The following is a 7,888-nucleotide window of genomic DNA, read 5'->3' on the forward strand; positions in this document are numbered from 1 at the left end:
GGAAGGGGGAGGGAACCCGATTTCCCGCCAAACAATCTCGGGTCCAGTAGCAGGACGAACACGTGTGTGCCTCCAAGCAACAAAGCGGCAGGGTCCAGCAGTAGGCGTGGCAGGACGAATGAGCAGGAAGCTCCACCCTTGAGCAAGCAGGTTCAAGCAGGTGGGGGAAGGGAGACCACACACAACCATATATGCAGAGGACCTAGCTCAGACCTATACAGGCTCTGTGGTTGTTGCTTCTATCTCTCTGAGCCCCTATGAGCCCTGCTTAGTTAATTCAGTGGGCCATGTTCTTCTGGTGTCCTTGGCCCCTCCAGCTCCTACCATACTTCCTCTTCCTCTTCTGTGTGGTTCTCCCTAGTGTTTGGCTGTGGATCTCTGCATCTGCTCCCATCAGTTGCACGATGTCACCTCTCTAATGACAATTATTCTATGCACCGATCTATGAGTACAGAGGAATATTACTAGGAATCCTTTTTTTTTTTAATCTTCTAGTCATTTTTGGTTCAATCATGGGTCTCTGAACTGTCCCACCTCTAGTTCCTGGTCACCCAGGAAGTGTCAGTTGTGTGTTCCCTCTTGTGGTGTTGGCCTCGAGTTGGAAAAGCCATTGGTTGGATACTCCAACAGGTTTTGTGCCACCTTTACCCCAGTACATCTTGCATGCAAGACAAATTGTAGGTTGAAAAGTTTTTTTGGCTGTGTTAGTATCCCCATCACTCCACCGAAAGTCTTGCCTGATTAGAGAAAATGGCAGCTTAGGCTCCATGTCCCCCATTACTAAGAGTTTTTTCTGGTGAAAACCCCATAGATTGCTGGGAGTTTCCATTGCACTAGGTTTCTTCCTCGCCCCTGAAATATCCACAAATTCCAGTCATCTTTTACAGTACTCTCTCCCTCCATCACCTTCCCCACTTCCCTCCCACTTCTATGCCACCTGCCCCCAGTCAACCCACAGAATCTGATTTCTTTTCCCTTTCCAGGGAGATCTATGCATCCTTCCCTGAGCCCTTCTTAGTAAAAGTCTGAGGATTTTAATAAGATTACTCTTTACTTAATAGCTAATGCCCACTCGCAAATGAGTATATACCATGTCTGTCTTTCTGGATCTGAGTTACCTCACTCAGAATGATCTATTTTTTAGTTCCATCCATTAGCCTTCAAATTTCATGATATCAGTGTTTTTAACAGCTGAGTAATACTCAGATTGGGTAAATGTACCAATTTTGTTTATTCATTGTTGAGTTGAGGGACATCCAGGTTGTCTCCTGTTTCTAGCTATTATGAATAAAGCAATATAGCTAATATTTGCTATATTGTGGAGCAAATGTCCTTGTGGTAGGGCAGAGCATTCTTTGGGTATATACTTAGGAGTGGTATAGCTGGGTCTTAAGGTAGATTGATTCTCAATTTTCTGAGGAACTACAGTATTGATTTCCACAGTGGTTTTACAAGTTTGCACTCCCAACTCCAGTGGAGGAGTGTTCCCCTTGCTCCACAGCCTTGCCAGCATAAGTTCTCACTTGTGTTTTTTATCTTAGCTACTCTGACAGCTATAAGATGGAATTTCAAAGTAGTTCTGATTTGCATTTCCCTGCATGGGAGATCTTGCCATCTTCTGATATCTTCTTCAAATTCTTTCTTCAAAGGCTTACAGTTTTTTGTCATACAGTATACTGGTCTTTCACTATATTGGTTAGAGTTACCCCAAGATGTTTTATATTATTTGTGGCTATTGTGAAAGGTATTATTTCTCTGATTTCTTTCTCAGCTTGTTTGTCATTTTTGTATAGGAGGGGTACTGATTTTTTTTTAAAGTTAATCTTGTATCCAGCCACTTGACTAAAGGTGTTTATCAGATGTAGACGTTCCCTGGTAGAGTTCTGAGGTCACTTAGGTATATCATCTGCAAATAAAGACAGGCTGACTTCTTCCTTTCCAATTTGTATCCTGTTCATCTTCTTCAGTTCTTATTGTTCCAGCTAGAACTTCAAGTACTATATTGAATAGATAGGGAGAGTGGGCAGCCTTATTTTGTTCCTGAGTTTACTGGAATTGCTTTGAGTTTCTCTCTTTAATTTGATGTTGGCTATTAGCTTGCTATAAATTGCTTTTATTATGTTTAAGCATGTTCCTTTTATTCCTAATCTCTCCAAAACTTTTATCATGAAAGGATGTCGGATTTTGTCAAAGGTATTTGTTTGTTTGGTTGGTTTTTGGTTTTTTATTTATTTGTTTGTTTCTTACACCTAATTAGATGATCGTTTTTTTTTTCCTTCTTCTTCTTTCAGCTTGTTTATACTGTGAATTACATTTACTGATTTTCATATGTTGAGCCATCCCTGCATCCCTGGAATGAAGCCTACTTGACCATGGTAGATGATCTTGATGTATTCTTGGATTCGGTTTGTGACAGTTTTATTGAGTATTCTCTTTCTTTGTTGAATCTTTGTGTGGTTTTGTTATCTGGGTGACTAAGGATTCATAAAATGAATTTAGTAATGTTATTTCTGTTTCTACTTTGTGAAATAATTTCAGGAGTATTGGCATTAGTTCTTTCAGTCTGATAGAATTCTGTGCTGTTCCTTGCCTCTTTTCTTTTCTTTTCTTTTTTTCTTTTCTTTTCTTTTCTTTTCTTTTCTTTTCTTTTCTTTTCTTTTCTTTTCTTTGGGGTTGGGAAACTTTTAATGACTACAGCTCTATTTCAATTGTTTATCTGATCTTGATTTAACATTAGATAAGTGTTATCTATCAAGAAAATTAACCTTTTTTTTTTTTTTTTTTTTTTTTTGAACTATAAGTTTTTGAAGTATGCCCTGACAATTCTCTAGTTTTCTTCAGTACCTGTTATTATGTCCCCCTTTTTGTTTCTGATCTTGTTGATTTGGATTCTCTCTCTCTCTCTCTCTCTCTCTCTCTCTCTCTCTCTCTCTCTCTTAATTAGTTTGAATAAAGGTTTGTTTATCTTGTTGATTTTCTAAGTGAACCAACTCTTTGTTTCATTGATTCTTAGCATTGGTCTCTTTGTTTCTATTTCATTGATTTCAGCCCTCAGTTTGATTATTTCCTACTGTCTACTCCTCTTGGGCTTTCTTACTTTTTTTTTTGGTCTTAGTGCTAGTATGAAATCTCTCTAATTTATTTTCCTTTCTTCTCTTCTTCCTCTAACCCTCCTCCTCCCTCTCCTCTTCCTCCTCCCCCTCCTCCTCTTCCCCTACCCGTCTGTGTAGCTCTGGCTGTCCTGGAACTTTCTTTGTAGAGCAGGCAAGGACTCAAGCTCACAGAAATCTACCAGCCTCTGCCTCTGGAGTATTGAGATTAAAGGTGTGCACCACCACTGCCCAGCTTCCAAATTCCAGTTATGTGAACACTTAGTGCTATGCACTACTTCCATTGTGTCCCATAAGTTTGGGTATGTTGTTCATTCATTTTCATTGAATTCTAGGAAGTCTTTAATTTCTTTTCTTATTTCTGCCTTAGCTTAACAGTCATTCAGTAGAGAGTTGTTCAGTTTCCATGAGTTTGTAGGCTCTAAATTGTCTCTGCTGTTGAAATCCAATTTTAATGTGTGGTGGTCTGACAAGATGCAAGGGGTTATTTCAACTTTATTGTGTATTTTGAAGACTTGCTTTGTGACTGAGTGTGTGATCAGTTTGGAGAATGTTCTGTGAGGTGCTGAGAAGATGTATTCTTTGTGTTTGGGTGAAATGTCCTGTAAATGTCTGTTAAGACAACTTGGTTCATAATGCCTCTTACCTCCAGTATTTCTCTGTTTAGTTTTTGTTTGGATGATCTGTCCACTACTGAGAGTCGGGTATTGAAGTCTCCCACTATCAATGTGTGAGGATAAATGTGTGACTTGAGCTTTGGTAATGTATCCTTTATAAACGTGGGTGCCCTTGTATTTGTGGCATAGATGTTAGGAATGGAAAGAGCATCTTGGTGGATCTATCCTTTGATGATATGAAGTGTCCCTTCTTGTTTCTTTCGATTAATTTTAGTTTGAAGTTTTAGATATTATAATGACTACACCAGCTTGTTTCTTAGGTCTATTTGCTTGGAAAATCTTTTTCTAACCTTTTACTCTGAGTGATGTGAGGTGTGTTTCTTGTTTCCATCAGAAGGATGGATCCTGTTTTTACATCCATTCTGTAAGTCTATGTCTTTTTTACTGAGGAATTGAGTCCATTGTTACTGATTCCTATTATGTTGTTGTTGTTAGTGGTGGTGGTGGTGTGTGCACCCACTTTGTTTCCTTTCTTTTGGTTTTGCTGGTGTGAGATTATTTATCTATTGCCTGTGTTTTCATGGGTATAATTAACCTCCTTTGGCTAGAGTTTTTCTTCTAACACCTTTTGTAGGGCTGGATTTGTGGGTAGACATTGTTTAAATTTGACTATATCATGGAATATCTTATTTCTTCCATCTATGGTGATTGAAAATTTTGCTGTGTACAGTAGTCTAGCCTGGCATCTGTGGTCTCTTACACTCTGCAACACATCTTCCCAGCCCTTCTGGCCTAGTCTCTGTTGAGAAGTCAAGTGTGATTCATAGGTCTTCCTTTATATGTTACTTGGCCTTTTTCCCTTTCAGCTTTTAATATTCTTTCTTTGCTCTGTATGTTTAGCGTTTTGATTTATTTATTTATTTATTTATTTATTTATTTATTATGTATACAGTGTTCTGCCTGCATGTATCAGATTTCATTATAGATGGTTGTGAGCCACCATGTGGTTTCTGGGAATTTAACTCAGGACCTCTGAAAGAGCACACAGTGCTCTTAACCTCTGAGCCATCTCTCCAGCCCTAGTGTTCTATTATATAGCAAGGGAACTTTCTTTTTTGGGTCAGTCTATTCGGTGCTGTGTAAGCTTCTTGTACATTTATAGGCATTTCCTTCTTTTGGTTAGAAAAGTTTTCTTCTATGACATTGTTAAAAGTATTTTCTGGACCTTTGAGCTGGTAATCTTCTTCTAGTTCTATTAATCTTAGGTTTGGTCTTTTCATAGTGTTCCAGGTTTCCTGGACGTTTTATGTCAGGAAGATCTTAGAGTTAACATTTTTTGACCTATGTATCAATTATCTTCAATGCCTGAGGTTCTCTGTTCCATCTTTTGTATTCTGTGGTGGTGTTTGCATCTGCATCTGTAGTTCCTGTTCACTTATCTAGATTTTCTCCTTCCAGAATTCCATCAGTTTGTGGGATCTTTTTTTTCCTTTTATTTCCAATTAGAGGTCTTGAAGAGCTTTATTTATCTCCTTCAACTGTTTGTTTTTTCTTGGCTTTCTCTAAGGTTCTGAGTTCATACTGTGTGGAGTTGAGAGTCAGTGAATATTTCAGATAAAACTCCAATTCTTTATATTCTGAGACATTCTCTTCTAGACACCTCAGGCACCTATATTCATGTGCACATACAGCCTCCCTTCCCCTCCCCTGCTCCCACGCACACACATAGTTAAAAGTGAAATCTGGAGAGATAGTTTAGAGCTTAAGAGCACTGGCTACTTTTCCAGAAGACCTGAGTTCAATTCCCAGTACCAGATAGTGCTTAATAACCATCTGTAACTCCAGCTCTTGAATATCAGACACCATTTTCTGATTTTCTCTGGTACTGCAGGCCTGTAGTGCACAGACCTACATGTAGGCAAAAAATCCATCCATATACATAAAACTAAGTAATGCATCTTTAAAATTTTAAAAGTAAAATATTTAAAGAATATTGTATAAAACTATAGGACAATTCCTAATAAAAAATCACCTGGCTAAGACACTTCATGGGGTGGGGATATTCATTGTCCAATCCAAAATGCATTTCTATCTATGAGGTTAGGACACACTTTCCTTTCTGTTTTGTTGTGAAATAGGCTCTTGCTACATAACTGTGGCTGACCTGTAGCTCACTATGTAGACCAGGCTGGCCTCAACCTTATGGCTATTCCATTGGCTCTGCCTCCTCAGTACTCAGATTACAGGTATTATAGATTTGTGTTGTCGGGCCACTAGATTTTTGGTAGTGAGCTAAAGCAGCAATAGCAAACAAGTAGAGACACCACAAAGTCCTGGAGGTCAAACAAGGAAAAGAGAAGCCAGGTTCATTGCTGGCTTATGGACTGGCGTGTGAGGAAAGCCTCTGGGCTCTTGGAAAGCTATCATCACCCAGACCATTACTCTGTGTGTGCAAACTACATTTTAGAACTGGAGAATCCTTAAGATTGCTTTAAAGGTACAAAGAGAAGATAGGTGAATTGGGTTGGAGGGTCCTACTGAATAACCTCATTTACTATCCCTTAAGCTATTGTCTATAGATAAAAAAATTTCTGTTAGTTCAGTGCAGGTGCATCTCTGGGACAAGCTGGAAACCTGGGCTGGGGGAGGCTTCTGGAAGGATATGGGGGTGATCCTAGCTGAGAATCCTAGCAGTGGGAGATATAGAGGATGAAGTGGGTACTTCCTGTAGCCAGGCAGAACTTCCAGTGGAGGGAGGGGGACACAAATCTACCCACAAAACCTTTGACCCAAAATGTGTTCTGCCTATAAGATGTGCAGGGATCAAGATGGAGCAAGGATTGAGGGAATGGCCAACCAATGTTTGGCCCACCTTGAGGCCTACCTTATGAGCGACTACCTCATAACCCCTGACACTATTGATGATAGTCTTCTATGTTTGGAGACAGGAACATACCATAACTGTCATCTGAGAGGCTTCATCCAGCAGCTGATGGAAATAGATGCAGAATTAGGCAGAATTCAGGGAGTCTGGTGGAAGAGTGAGGGGAAGGACTGAGGGAGCTTGAGGGGTCAAGGGCAACACAAGAAGGCCTACAGAGTTAACCTGGGTCCATGGGGTTCATGGAGACTGAACCACCAAGCAAAGAGCAAGTTTGGGCTGGACCTAGGTTCCTTACACATATGTAGTAGATGTTCATCTTGGTTTTCATATGGCTCTCCTAACAATTTGAGCAGGGCTGTCTCTGACTCTGTTGCCTGCCTTTGGATCCCTTTCCCATAGCTGGGCTGCTTTGTCTAGCCTCAGTGGGAGAGGATTCCTTAGTTCTGATGCGACTTGATGTGCCAGGAAGGTTTGGTACCTGTGCCAGGGAGGGTTGGTACCTGTGTGTTTGGAGGGGGTGGGGCCTCCTCTATAGAGAAGGGGAGGGGGAGGGGGGAAGGAGAGTGAGCGAGTGGGACTGAGAGGAGGGAGGGGGGCTTCAATGAGTATATAAAGTAAATAAATAAATTAATGAAAAAAACCTGTTAGCAAGTCTTCTAATATAATATGAAAGAATTTTATTTTTACAAGAGAGCAAGAATGGAAGTATTGGGCCAACAAGGTGGTTCAATGGGTAAAGGATTCAGCTTGCCACCAAGGCTGACCACTTGATTTTGGTCCCCAGGACCCATATGGGGGAAGAAGAGAACAGACTTCTGCAAGTTTTCTTCTGAGCTTCTTGCAACCCATGGCACACCCTTCCCTCAGTAAACATTATTTTTAAAACATTAAAAGGATAAGAGAGTGGATGCTTTCACTGAAGGAGGAAAACCACTCTGAAGGTTTTATTTTTCTCAGGAAGATAGGCAAATTATGAATAATGACCACTGTGATTAACACTAATTCTTTCAATATTGTTCCTTGTAGGTCAACCAGATCCCTTTCTTTTGCTTTATAAATTGAGCTGAAACTCTTCCTGCTGACCTAGGACTGCTGGATGCCTGCCCAGAAGTGCCAGCCCTGTAAATGCTCAGTGTATAATGAGCCCATGTAAAGGGCTGAACTCAGCACAAATAAAAGTTCAAGCTAGAACTTAAATTGTTAAGACATTTGCAGTAAAAACAAAACCGCCAAAGGGAGCTGCAATATGCTGACATCACTCAAGTAACCAGGCAATT

The sequence above is a fragment of the Mus caroli genome, chromosome 14 (assembly GCF_900094665.2).
Source record: "Mus caroli chromosome 14, CAROLI_EIJ_v1.1, whole genome shotgun sequence".
Classification (NCBI taxonomy): domain Eukaryota; kingdom Metazoa; phylum Chordata; class Mammalia; order Rodentia; family Muridae; genus Mus; species Mus caroli.